The sequence below is a fragment of the Triticum aestivum genome, chromosome 7D (genome assembly GCF_018294505.1).
Source record: "Triticum aestivum cultivar Chinese Spring chromosome 7D, IWGSC CS RefSeq v2.1, whole genome shotgun sequence".
In the NCBI taxonomy this organism is placed as follows: Eukaryota; Viridiplantae; Streptophyta; class Magnoliopsida; order Poales; family Poaceae; genus Triticum; species Triticum aestivum.
The window spans coordinates 414,225,686-414,240,438 of NC_057814.1; the positions used below are offsets into that span (position 1 = coordinate 414,225,686).

Genomic DNA, 14,753 nt, shown 5'->3' on the forward strand with positions numbered 1-14,753 from the left:
CGACTCTCTCCTAGCCAAGCTCGAGCCCCCGTCGTCCCCTCCTCCTGGACCGCCTCTCCTCTCCTTTGAAGAAGGAGCACGGGGCCCGCTGCTACACCGCCGTCGCCGTCGTCCTGCCTGATCTGAGGCGCGAGTGGGAGGAGAAGGGGACACACCCTCGTCCTCAGCCTGCCATCGACGTCGTCCTGCCGGATCTGATCTGGTTTTGTTCTCCCTGTAAGGTATGAGGTTACTCCTTCCCCTGCCTCTTCTTGTGCCATGGCCAAATTAATTTGGTTAATCTAGGCTTGGGTTTGATGTATTCTGCAGCTTCATGCCGATAACTGATAATGCATCGTTTCTTGATAATGTACACAGAGAGCAAAAGTGCCATTGTAGAAGTTTTCTTGAAAACATCTGGCTACTTGGATTGCGCAATCAAGTGCTCTAACATATACCATCAGAGTTAAGGTAATCTACTTTTAAGCAGCTCGCCAGATAAGTTGAAGCTTTTTCTTTCCCCATTTTAAAATATAAGAAGGATGAACTCTTTCTGAAGTTGGTTCTGGAGTATGTGCGGATGTGCCTGAGACTGTCCATTGTGTTGTCAAGCATGACAACAAGATGAACCCGCTAATCTATGTGAAGCTGTAAACACACCACGTAGTGTTTCTATATGTTCTTGGATAATTTTTTGTGATACTGCATTTACTTAAACGTCTGCTAATCCAATATATTTTTTTGACAGATATGTAGGGCTCTGGCTTACATTAATGGCAACATTGGAGTTTGCCACAAAATCTTCTGGTATGCTGAAAAATTACTCATGTTCTCTAGGTCTCAAAATCAAACACAAATTAGAAAGAGTTAGGAAATAAGCAGATATATCTCATATTTGGAAACAGTGACAACGACTTTATCCATCAATTTGCAATTTGCTATCAGCTCGTGCACAGAATCATGTTCCCGCTCTGATGTTTGAAGTTCACTTTTGGCACTGTTGTTGAAGCTAACTCATTGATTTACATGGGTCATGGATGGAAGATTTGTTATTTGATGGACGTAGTCAGCAAACAACTGGATTTCATGTAAGTTTCTTCATCATATATTCACTTGAATATTGTTACCGAACTGTGTCACGGAGTTTCATTAGTGGACTTCTCCCAGTCATGAATTATTCAGTAAATGGGGATCTAGAGAAAATGTATCATTGGTCAATGGCCTGACGCTGAGTTTGCATCATTACGGTCGTGAGGTTCACAACTCTCGTCATCTCTTATCTTGAGTTTTTCTATCTCGCGGTCTAATGCGTTGGTCAGACTCTAATTAGATGCATTAGTGATATTCTTTTGGAGCATCACTACTGATGCTTTAGAAGCATGCCGATCACGATTTGTCAAAATGACAGGCTGAATGTGGTATGTGTATTAGTAATGCCTCTTTTGATTTTCACATAGAGTAATTCCGATTAGTTACACCTTTGCACTTTCCTAGATTGCCCCCTCGCTTATTTTATGAAATTTCTATCGATTCAGCTCTTTGTTGCATAATAATTTCTGTAAAACGGTTTACACAGATTTTAATTGAGCAAATAAAGCTACAGGTCCAGAAAAAACAATAGAAGATAATAAGATTTGTCATAATAATTTTTGTTTTTATAAAAGTGCTTACAGAAACGAGAATATAACTAGAGGTAATAGAAGATATAAGCTATAAAACCTCCATCGCCTAATCAAGGAGCCTCCACTTACAGTTTTTTGTATTCTGATTCGGTTGAGATACAATGATTGTTAGTTCACTTGCTGTAACGCCCGGATAATTAGGCTACAATAAAACTCTCCTAATGATGCCATGTCATCTCTGTTTACTGTTACTAAACTCTCGTTAGTTCAAAACCCGTTCAAAAGTCAAATTCAAAATATGTCAAACAACAAAAAATTTCAAAAGTTGAAACAAAAATGTTCGGGCAGTGCCAAAAATGGCATAGGTAATTATGGTGTAGAAGACACAATTTTATAAAATACTTAAATGCCCTAAATTAAATAAAACAGAAAAGGAAAAGAAAAGAAAATACAAAGGCAGAAGACAAAAGAGAAAAAAAGAGAAAAGGACCTCCTGGACCAGACGGCCCAGCTCGCAGCCAGGCCGGCCCACCTGGCCCATCCGGCCGGCCCAGCCGCCTCCCTCGGTCGCTCCCTCCCCTTCCCTGTTCCCCCGACCAGGGTCGGAACAGGGGCGCGTCCCCGCCGGACCCCCTCGCCGGCGTTGAGGAGAGGATAAGGCCGCCACGCCCCCGCCTCCTCAATCCCGCCTCCCACTCGCCCCCGCTCTCCCTCTCGGCCTCTACGCCTCCCCCCTCAGATCCACCTCCCTCTCCCCTTCATTCCCCACCGCGTCCGAACGCCGCCATGGACCCGCCGCCGTGAAACGCGCGGCCACAGCCATCGTCTCGCCTCGCCAGCGTGTCCGTCGTCTCCGCCATCGTCTTCCTCGTCGACCGGTGGCCGCAGCTGGAGCTCGGAGGCGCTGCTGCAACGGTCCCCTTCTTCCGCATCTCTTGTCGCCGCCGCTCTTCACCAACTCCGGCGACGCCCCTCTGCTGCTACTAAATCTTTCACGGGCCTCCGTGTGTGCCGCTCGGTGAGCTCCTCCGCCTCCCGCCCTCTCCGTTAGCTTCCTAGCGCACCGTAGCTAGTTTGCCACCGCGCCCGTTTCTGTCCGCCGCCGACACGCTCGTGGCCGTCTCCACAGCCGTCGTCTTGCTCGCCTGAGCCCGTCACCGTGTTCCTGGAGCTTACAGGAACCCAACGCGCGCGCGCACATGCCTTCCCGTGCCCCCTAGCGCTGGATCCACTCACGCCCGACTCGGACCATCCGCCGATGGGCTCGCCGCCGTCACTTCCGGCCATCTCCGGCCACGCCACCGCCACCACTAGATGCGCCTCTTCACGCTCGTTCGAACGAGCCCATGCGCGATCCGTGCCCTGTCCGCATTTTCCGGCGAACTCCGGCGGGTCAGCGCCGTGCATTTGGTCGCCGGCGGCGAGAGCCGGCCGCGCTGACCTGGCGCCGCGGGTCCCACCGCCTGGGCCACTGACTGGTGGGCCCAGGGCCCCCTGTTGACCAGTTGACTGAGTCAACTGCTGACTGGGCCGCCCCTGTCTCACTGACCTATAGGCCCCACCTCAATAAACAAAATAAATAAAAGAATAATTAGTTAATTAAATAGTTTAGCTAATTAGAACCCTAATCTCTCACTCACTACTGGGCCCCACTCGCTGATTAGGTTAGTTAGGTTAAAATAACTCTGTTAGTTAAGCTCTGTCACTGACATGTGGGTCCCACTGGACCCACCTGTCTGGTTTGACTAGTCAACCGCACTGTTGACTGCTGACATCACACATACGTCATGCTGACGTCATCCCATACTGTTCTGGATAATGTTGGATTTAAATCATATAAAATAATCCGTAACTCGGATGAAAATACTTTCTACATGAAAGTTGCTCAGAACGACGAGACGAATCCGGATACGCAACCCGTTCGTTCACCACACACCCCTAACATATCGAACACGCAACTTTCCCCCTCCGGTTCATCTCTCCGAAAACGCGAAACACTGGGAATACTTTCCCGGATGTTTCCCCCCTTCGTCGGTATCACCTACTACCGCGATTGGGCCCCACTAACAACGCTCATTGTCATGTCATGCATCATCATGCATATGTTTGCATTATATTTATTGTTTCTTCCCCCTCTTCTCTCGCTAGACTCCGATACCGACGCTGCTGCTGCCCAGTTCGACTACGGAGCTGACGACCCCTCCTACTTGCCAGAGCAACCAGGCAAGCCCCCCCCTTGATCACCAGATATCGCCTATTCTTCTCTATACTCTTGCATTAGAGTGGTGTAGCATGTTACAGCTTTCCGTTAATCCTATTCTGCTGCATAGCCTGTCTTTGCCACTACTGTTGTTACCTTTACCTGCAATCCTACATGCTTAGTATAGGATGCTAGTTTTTCATCAGTGGCCCTACATTCTTGTCCGTCTGCTGTGCTATACTATCGGGCTGTGATCACTTGGGCGGTGATCACGGGTATATACTTATATACTTTATACATGATACTTGTGGTGACTAAAGTCGGGTCGGCTCGTAGGAGTACCCGCGAGTGGATCTTGTGGCGGAGCGACAGGGCAGGTTGAGACCACCTAGGCGAGAGGTGGGCCTGGCCCTGGACGGCGTCCGCGGTTACTTCAAAATAACACGCTTAACGAGTTCTTGGTATTTGATCTGAGTCTGGCCATTTGGTCTATACGCACTAACCAACTACGCGGGAACAGTTATGGGCACTCCACGTCGTGGTATCAGCCGAAGCCTTCGTGACATCAGCGACTGAGCGGCGCGCGCCGGATTGGACTGGAACGCCTGCTAGGCTAGGTCTGCTTTCAGCCGCCCTCGCAACGTGCAGGTGTGCAATGGGCGATGGGCCCAGACCCCTGCGCCATAGGATTTAGACCGGCGTGCTGACCTCTATGTTGTGCCTAGGTGGGGCTGCGACGTGTTGATCTTCCGCGGCCGGGCATGACCCAGAAAAGTGTTTCCGGCCAAATGGGATCGAGTGTGTTGGGTTATGTGGTGCACCCCTGCAGGGAAGTTTATCTATTCGAATAGCTGTGTCCCTCGGTAAAAGGACGACCCGGAGTTGTACCTTGACTTTATGACAACTAGAACCGGATACTTAATAAAACACACCCTTCCAAGTGCCAGATATAACCCGGTGATTGCTCTCTAACAGGGCGACGAGGAGGGGATCGCCGGGTAGGATTATGCTATGCGATGCTACTTGGAGGACTTCAATCTACTCTCTTCTACATGCTGCAAGATGGAGGCTGCCAGAAGCGCAGTCTTTGACAGGATTAGCTATCCCCCTCTTATTCTGGCATTCTGCAGTTCAGTCCAACGATATGGCCTTTTACACATATACCCATGCATATGTAGCGTAGCTCATTGCTTGCGAGTACTTTGGATGAGTACTCACGGTTGCTTTTCTCCCTCTTTTCCCCCTTTCCTTTCTACCTGGTTGTCGCAACCAGATGTTGGAGCCCAGGAGCCAGACGCCACCGTCGACGACGACTCCTACTACCCCGGAGGAGCCTACTACTATGTGCAGCCCGCTGACGACGACCAGGAGTAGTTAGGAGGATCCCAGGCAGGAGGCATGCGCCTCTTTCGATCTGTATCCCCGTTTGTGCTAGCCTTCTTAAGGCAAACTTGTTTAACTTATGCCTGTACTCAGATATTGTTGCTTCCGCTGACTCGTCTATGATCGAGCACTTGTATTCGAGCCCTCGCGGCCCCTGGCTTGTATTATGATGCTTGTATGACTTATTTGTGTTTTAGAGTTGTGTTGTGATATCTTCCCGTGAGTCCATGATCTTGATCGTACACATTTGCGTGCATGATTAGTGTACGATTGAATCGGGGGCGCCACAAGTTGGTATCAGAGCCGAATGCCTGTAGGAATCCCCCTTCCACACTCCTTGGCCGAAGTCGAGTCTAGACATTACAAAACTTTTACTAACATGGCTGTGTGTCTTACGGGCCCACGTCGCCATTGGGTGGTACTAGGATCTTTTACTCCTCGACCTTTACTCTAGGACTCTGAACTCTCTTCTACTTGGGTTAAACGAATTTACTAACTCTAACACTAGGATCCCGTGACCACATTCACCCCAAAGTTGGATAAGCCATAGTTATTTCTTAGAATAGTACTTTGAACAATTCCCACACTATCATTGACTCCTTTGAAACATCTTTGCTTTTAGATGGAACCCACGAGGCAGGTCGTGCGCCACACGACGGCCATTGGTGCCTCGGGATCACCTGCTGTGCTAGCTGAGATGATGACCTATCTGGGTTATCGCTGGCACCCTGAGTACACCGTCTACGAGGAGTACCAGGACTTTAACCAGGAGCAGTACCGTGCCATCGTCCACCTCTACTCTCGGGAGTATGACTCCACTACTGTGCTGCACACCGCTCATGGTGTTGGAGTGACCATCGATATGGCTGTCCACGATGCTGCTTATGCTGCTCTGACACGTCTTCGTGGAGAGTATCGGGAGTTGGACACCTCCCCTTTCAGGCACATTGCTATCGCATCTGATGTTGGTGCGGAGGGATACTATACTACTGCCTACTCCACTGTCACCCGAGAGCCCTTCTACCATCAGAACCTGGTTCTGCATGCTGATGGGCTGGATCGAGCTAACCGAGCTCTTCGCCACGAGTTGTACACCACCCGTCAGCACCTTTACCGTGCTCTGACGCTGTTGCACCCCTTTGTCCGATCTAGAGAGCTGCCCCGTTCTGCGATCTACCCAGCCAGGACTGTGATGCCCCAGGGTGTCGGTTGGCCAGATGTGGGAGGCTACTCTGCCGCACTTGGTCCTCTTCTGCCACCTGGGCGTCAGGTTCTGCACCAGAGTATTCGCGGACCCCAGGTTGCCGATGTGGAGTTCCCGATGCGACACTACCAGCTTTCAGGCTACACCTACCTCCACAGTACCTCTTGGGACTGATGTAGGCTTGCTTGTTAGTGTTAGATGCATTCGCCGCGAGCCTGTGTGCCGCCTATGGTGTTTTAGTCTATGTACTGAACTCTATGCATGACCCCTTTTGTAAGTTATGCCGACTACTATGTAGCAGCTATCGTGCTCCTTTCATTATGCATGTTTCATCATGAATGATTCTTGTCTTTGCAAATTTCTCAATGCTGAACTACCCCTGTTATATATTAGCAGGATGGTTAGACCAGGTGGTCGTGGTAGTGGTGGCAATGCCCCACCACCACCTGAGTACATGGCTGGTATGATCCAACAGTTCGAACTGAACCGCCAATTCATGGAAAATATGATGGCTTAGTTTCCTCGCCCCAATATGGACCAGCAGCCAACCCCAGTAACTCTGCAGGATTTCATGCGCCTCAACCCAACTGTGTACTGCAGCTCAACTCAGCCTCTGGATGCTGATGACTGGCTCCGTGACATCACCTATGAGATGGAGTCTGCTGATGTAGCCCCTGCCAGCTATGTCACCTTTGCTTCCTTCTTCCTGAAGGGACCCGTAGCTCAATGGTGGGATAGCCACAGGCGTACTCTGCCAGCTGGAACAATCATCACCTGGCCAGACTTCCAAGCTGCTTTCCGTGCCCGCTTCATTCCTCAGGGACTCATGGACCGGAAGAAGCGTGAGTTCCGTAACCTCACCCAAGGCAACAAAACTGTTGAAGCTTATCAGCGGGAGTTTCTGGACTTGTCTCGCTATGCTGAAGAGGACATTGCAACTGATGCACGCAGACAGGAGAAGTTCCGTGATGGCCTTCAAGCTGACATCAAGCTCGCACCTCTAGTGCATGACTTTACTGATTTCGCCACCTTGGTGAACAAGGCCTTCAATGTCGAAACTGGTCTGCAGGAATACCAGAGCTCTCACAGGCGAAACCGTGACATGGGCTCATCTTCGGGCCCGCCCTCGCAGAAGCGTAAGATATGGATTCCCAACAACATGTACCAACCAACTGCACCTGCCCCAAGGCAGACCTATGCTGCACCTCGACTGCCTACTCCTCCAACTAGGCAGCCAAGGCTTCCAGCACCACCACCCCGAGCTCCTGCTCCCACTCCCAATAATGGTTTGTGCTTCAGGTGTGGTCAACCAGGACACCGTGCTAGAGAATGCAACCAGAACCAGAATCAACTGGCCCTTCCAGCAACTGGCCATGGAAGCAACCAGCCCCGCAACAACAATGCCAAGTCCTATGGTCGTGTCCATGCCAACCACGTTGATCTCAATGAAGCTCAAGACCAGCCTTCTACCGTGATGGGTACACTCCTCGTAAATTCAGTACTAGCATCCGTTTTATTTCATACAGGTGCATCGCATTCATTCATGTCAGAAGATTTTGCATTCATGCATGGCATTAAAAGCGAAGACATGAATGCTTCACTATTAGTACACACCCCTGCTGGCCAATGTCGAACCTCCATGATTTGCAACGACGTCCCCGTTGAAATCGAAGGACTGGAGTTTCTTGTCTCTCCCATCGTACTAAAGTCCTGTAGCATTGACCTCATTCTGGGAATGAATTGGTTAAAAGCGCATACTGCTTCAATCGTTTGCGCCACTAAGACCGTCCATCTGCTACACCCTTCAGATGAAATAGTTACTTACCAAGCTCATCTGGTGCAAAATGTCGAGGCAAGGCTCTATGCATTGAATGCATTGAACGCTGCACCACTCGAGGGCATTGAAAACATTCCCGTCGTGCGTGAATTCCTCGACGTCTTTCCTGAAGAACTTCCAGGGATTCCCCCTGCTAGAGCTGTCGAATTCATCATCAACTTGAAACCAGGCACCACTCCTATAGCCAAGCGACCCTACAAGATGCCGCCGCATGAAATCCTTGAGCTTAAGGAGGAAATCGACAAATCTCTTCACAAAGGATTCATTCGCCCAAGTTGCTCTCCTTGGGGAGCACCTTCTCTCTTTGTCAAGAAGAAGGATGGGACAAACCGATTGGTCCAAGACTACCGTCCTATAAACCAAGATACCATTTAGAATAAGTATCCTCTTCCTCGGATCAATGATTTGTATGATCAACTGGCTGGTTCGTCAGTGTTCTCTAAACTCGACTTGAGGTTGGGTTACCACCAGATCTGTGTTCGTGAAGAGGATATCCCAAAGACCGCCTTCGTGACTCGATATGGTTCATACGAGTACACCGTCATGTCTTTCGGTTTAACCAATGCTCCAGCCACCTTCTCTCGTCTGATGAACTATATATTCATGGATTACCTCGACAAGTTCGTCGTGGTTTATCTGGATGATATCCTGGTATTTTCCAAGAACGAAGAGGCACATGCTGAACATCTTCGTCTTGTGCTGGAAAAGCTACGAGAGCATCAACTATATGCCAAGTTCTCCAAATGTGAATTCTGGCTACCCGAAGTAACCTATCTTGGGCATGTCATCTCTAAGGATGGTATTGCCGTCAACCCTGAACGAGTCCAGGCTATCCTTGATTGGACTCCTCCCAAGAACGTTAAGCAAGTCAAAAGTTTTCTCGGTCTCGCCAGCTATTGCCGTCGATTCGTCGAGAACTTCTCCAAGATCGCTAGGCCTCTGACTAACCTGTTGCATAAGGGCGTCAAGTTCCAATGGACACACAAATGTCAGGAAAGTTTCCAGGCACTCAAAGACAAGTTGACTTCTGCCCCAGTGCTAGCTCCACTTGATACTAAGAAGGACTTTGTCATTTACTGCGACGCTTCCAGTCAAGGATTAGGCTGTGTCCTAATGCAAGACCGCAAAGTGATTGCTTATGCCTCTCGGCAATTGCGCCCTCACGAAGAGAACTACCCAGTTCACGACCTCGAACTTGCTGCTGTTATTCATGCGCTGAAGCAGTGGCGACATTACCTTCTCGGTAATCGTTGCGAGATCTTCACTGACCACCAAAGTCTGAAGTATCTATTTACTCAGCCAGACCTGAACCTCCGTCAGCAGAGATGGATGGAGATTGTTGCAGACTTTGACTTGGGTATTTCCTATACGCCAGGCAAGGCTAATGTAATGGCTGATGCCTTGAGCCGCAAGTCTTACTGCAACCACCTCCAGGTTCACAAAGTTCAGCCCTCGCTTGTTGAAGAATTCAGAAAGCTGAACCTCCATATTGTTCCTCCGGGTGCACTCGCTCCCCCTCCTAAGGAGTTTCGCAAGATGAACCTCCGTGTTGTTTCCCAGGGTTCCCTCAATACCCTGGCCGTCGAACCAGATTTCTTGGACTCCATCAAGAGAATACAGGGATATGACTCTGAAGCCCACAAGATTAAGCGCTACCTCGCAGAAGGAAAGCCCTCATTCTTCACTATTGCTGATGATGGCACTTTGTACTTCAAGGGCCGCCTAGTGGTGCCATGTGCAGAGAAAATCCTGGATATGACTCAGGAAGTTATGAAAGAAGCTCATGATACGCCTCTATGTATCCATCCTGGTAGTACAAAGATGTACCAAGACATCCGTCAGAGATTCTGGTGGTCTAATATGAAGCAAGACATTGCTCGTTATGTTGCTGAGTGTGACGTTTGCCGTCGTATCAAAGCAGAACATCAAAGGCCTGCTGGAACTCTGCAACCTATCTCTATTCCTGAATGGAAATGGGACCATGTTGAGATGGACTTCGTCACTGGATTTCCCAAATCGCAGAAAGGTAATGATGCTATTCTTGTCGTCATTGACCGACTTTCTAAGGTTGCACATTTTCTGGCTGTCAAAGAAACGATCACTGCTAGTCAGCTGGCAACCCTCTACATGTCCAAAATTGTCTCACTTCACGGTATTCCATTGGTAATCAGTTTAGATCGTGGCAGCTTATCCACTTCAAGATTCTGGGCAAGTTTCCAAGAAGATATGGGAACTCATCTGTCTTTCAGCATTGCCTTTCATCCTCAGTCGCAAGGGCAAGTTGAACGCATTAACCAAGTTCTCGAAGACATGCTTCGAGCTTGTGTTATTTCCTTCGGCAAGAAATGGGAGGAATCTCTCCTGTATGCTGAGTTCTCTTATAATAATAGCTATCAAGCTAGTCTGAAGATGGCCCCCTTCGAAGTGTTATATGGACGAAAGTGCCGAACCCCTCTGAACTGGTTAGAAACTGGAGAACGTCCACTCTTCGGTCCGGATATTATCCAACATGCCGAAGAACAAGTCCGCATTATTCGTGAGAATCTCAAGACTGCTCAGTCACGTCAGAAGAGTCAGTATGACCGTCATCATAAAGACATGGTCTATCAACCCGGCGAAAAGGCTTATCTTCGAGTTACACCAATGAAGGGTGCTCACCGCTTCGGGATCAAGGGCAAGCTAGCTCCTCGCTATATTGGCCCATTCACTATTATCGAAAGGCGTGGAAAAGTGGCATATCAACTTGAACTTCCGCCGAACCTTTCTCAGGTTCACGATGTGTTCCACGTGTCACAGCTCCGCCGTTGCTTCAAGGACCCAATCCGAGCAGTGGATCATGAAGTGCTCGAATTGCAGCAGGACCTCTCCTATAAAGAGCACCCGGTCCGCATTCTCGACCAAGCTAAACGCCGCACACGTCAGAAGGCGATCAAGTTCCTCAAAGTCCAGTGGTCGCACCATTCTGAAGATGAAGCCACCTGGGAACGCGAGGATCACCTACGTGATGAATACCCTGCACTGTTTCCTTCTACCTCCTAAATCTCGGGACGAGATTTCTTGTAGTGGAGGAGATTTGTAACGCCCAATAATTAGGCTACAGTAAAACTCTCCTAATGATGCCATGTCATCTCGGTTTACTGTTACTAAACTCTCGTTAGTTCAAAACCCGTTCAAAAGTCAAATTCAAAATATGTCAAACAACAAAAGTTTTCAAAAGTTGAAACAAAAATGTTCGGGCAGTGCCAAAAATGGCATAGGTAATTATGGTGTAGAAGACACAATTTTATAAAATACTTAAATGCCCTAAATTAAATAAAACAGAAAAGGAAAAGAAAATACAAAAGCAGAAGACAAAAGAGAAAAAAAGAGAAAAGGACCCCCTAGACCAGACGGCCCAGCTCGCAGCCAGGCCGGCCCACCTGGCCCATCCGGCCGGCCCAGCCGCCTCCCTCGGTCGCTCCCTCCCCTTCCCTGTTCCCCCGACCAGGGTCGGAACAGGGGCGCGCCCCCGCCGGACCCCCCTCGTCGGCGTCGAGGAGAGGATGAGGCCGCCACGCCCCCGCCTCCTCGATCCCGCCTCCCACTCGCCCCCGCTCTCCCTCTCGGCCTCTGCGCCTCCCCCTCAGATCCACCTCCCTCTCCCCTTCGTTCCCCACCGCGTCCGAACGCCGCCATGGACCCGCCGCCGTGAAACGCGCGGCCACAGCCATCGCCTCGCCTCGCCAGTGTGTCCGTCGTCTCCGCCATCGTCTTCCTCGTCGACCGGTGGCCGCAGCTGGAGCTCGGAGGCGCTGCTGCAACGGTCCCCTTCTTCCGCATCTCCTGTCGCCGCCGCTCTTCACCAACTCCGGCGACGCCCCTTTGCTGCTACTAAACCTTTCACCGGCCTCCGTGTGTGCCGCTCGGTGAGCTCCTCCGCCTCCCGCCCTCTCCGTTAGCTTCCTAGCGCACCGTAGCTAGTTTGCCACCGCGCCCGTTTCTGTCCGCCGCCGACAAGCTCGTGGCCGTCTCCACAGCCGTCGTCTTGCTCGCCTGAGCCCGTCACCGTGTTCCTGGAGCTTCCAGGAACCCAACGCGCGCGCGCACATGCCTTCCCGTGCCCCCTAGCGCTGGATCCACTCATGCCCGACTCCGACTATCCGCCGATGGGCTCGCCGCCGTCACTTCCGGCCATCTCCGGCCACGCGACCGCCACCACTAGATGTGCCTCTTCACGCTCGTTCGAACGAGCCCATGCGCGCACGGATCCATGCCCTGTGCGCATTTTCTGGCGAACTCCGGCGGGTCAGCGCCGTGCATTTGGTCGCCGGCGGCGAGAGCCGGCCGCGCTGACCTGGCGCCGTGGGTCCCACCGCCTGGGCCACTGACTGGTGGGCCCAGGGCCCCCTATTGACCAGTTGACTGAGTCAACTGCTGACTGGGCCGCCCCTGTCTCACTGACCTATAGGCCCCACCTCAATAAACGAAATAAATAAAAGAATAATTAGTTAATTAAATAGTTTAGCTAATTAGAACCCTAATCTCTCACTCACTACTGGGCCCCACTCGCTGATTAGGTTAGTTAGGTTAAAATAACTCTGTTAGTTAAGCTCTGTCACTGACATGTGGGTCCCACTGGACCCACCTGTCTGGTTTGACTAGTCAACCGCACTGTTGACTGCTGACATCACACATACGTCATGCTGACGTCATCCCATACTGTTCTGGATAATGTTGGATTTAAATAATTAATTAAAAATCAGAAAATGATTAAAACTTTAGAAAATCATATAAAATAATCTGTAACTCGGATGAAAATACTTTCTACATGAAAGTTGCTCAGAACGACGAGACGAATCCGGATACGCAACCCGTTCGTTCACCACACACCCCTAACATATCGAACACACAACTTTCCCCCTCCCGTTCATCTCTTCGAAAACGCGAAACACCGGGAATACTTTCCCGGATGTTTCCCCCCTTCGCCGGTATCACCTACTACCGCGATTGGGCCCCACTAACAACGCTCATTGTCATGTCATGCATCATCATGCATATGTTTGCATTATATTTATTGTTTCTTCCCCCTCTTCTCTCGCTAGACTCCGATACCGACGCTGCTGCTGCCCAGTTCGACTACGGAGCTGACGACCCCTCCTACTTGCCAGAGCAACCAGGCAAGCCCCCCCCCTTATCACCAGATATCGCCTATTCTTCTCTATACTCTTGCATTAGAGTAGTGTAGCATGTTACTGCTTTCCGTTAATCCTATTCTACTGCATAGCCTGTCTTTGCCACTACTGTTGTTACCTTTACCTGCAATCCTACATGCTTAGTATAAGATGCTAGTTTTCCATCAGTGGCCCTACATTCTTGTCCGTCTGCTGTGCTATACTATCGGGCCGTGATCACTTGGGCGGTGATCACGGGTATATACTTATATACTTTATACATGATACCTGTGGTGACTAAAGTCGGGTCGGCTCGTAGGAGTACCCGCGAGTGGATCTTGTGGTGGAGAGACAGGGCAGGTTGAGAACACCTAGGCGAGAGGTGGGCCTGGCCCTGGACGGCGTCCGCGGTTACTTCAAAATAACACGCTTAACGAGTTCTTGGTATTTGATCTGAGTCTGGCCATTTGGTCTATACGCACTAACCAACTACGCGGGAACAGTTATGGGCACTCCACGTCGTGGTATCAGCCGAAGCCTTCGTAACGTCAGCGACTGAGCGGCGCGCGGCGGATTGGACTAGAACGCCTGCTAGGCTAGGTCTGCTTTCGACCGCCCTCGCAACGTGCAGGTGTGCAATGGGCGATGGGCCCAGACCCCTGCGCCATAGGATTTAGACCGGCGTGCTGACCTGTCTGTTGTGCCTAGGTGGGGCTGCGACGTGTTGATCTTCCGCGGCCGGGCATGACCCAGATAAGTGTGTCCGGCCAAATGGGATCGAGCGTGTTGGGTTATGTGGTGCACCCCTGCAGGGAAGTTTATCTATTCGAATAGCTGTGTCCCTCGGTAAAAGGACGACCCGGAGTTGTACCTTGACCTTATGACAACTAGAACCGGATACTTAATAAAACACACCCTTCCAAGTGCCAGATATAACCCAGTGATCACTCTCTAACAGGGCGACGAGGAGGGGATCGCCGGGTAGGATTATGCTATGCGATGCTACTTGGAGGACTTCAATCTACTCTCTTCTACATGTTGCAAGATGGAGGCTGCCAGAAGCATAGTCTTTGATAGGATTAGCTATCCCCCTCTTATTCTGGCATTCTGCAGTTCAGTCCACCGATACGGCCCTTTACACATATACCCATGCATATGTAGCGTAGCTCCTTGCTTGCGAGTACTTTGGATGAGTACTCACGGTTGTTTTTCTCCCTCTTTTCCCCCTTTCCTTTCTACCTGGTTGTCGCAACCAGATGCTGGAGCCCAGGAGCCAGATGCCACCGTCGACGACGACTCCTACTACCCCGGAGGAGCCTACTACTACGTGCAGCCCGCTGACGACGACCAGGAGTAGTTAGGAGGATCCCAGGCAGGA

The 14,753-nt window shown here is 50.4% G+C and overlaps 1 long non-coding RNA gene across 1 annotated transcript; it reads left to right on the forward strand.

Annotated features, from left to right (window-relative positions):
• The first annotated feature begins 6 nt into the window (after positions 1 to 6).
• Positions 7 to 3,824, forward strand: LOC123163806 (uncharacterized). The gene is made up of 5 exons (XR_006482000.1): positions 7 to 221; positions 358 to 450; positions 728 to 786; positions 1,024 to 1,067; positions 3,750 to 3,824. It is a non-coding gene; the product is annotated as an uncharacterized lncRNA (long non-coding RNA).
• Positions 3,825 to 14,753: the final 10,929 nt, after the last annotated feature.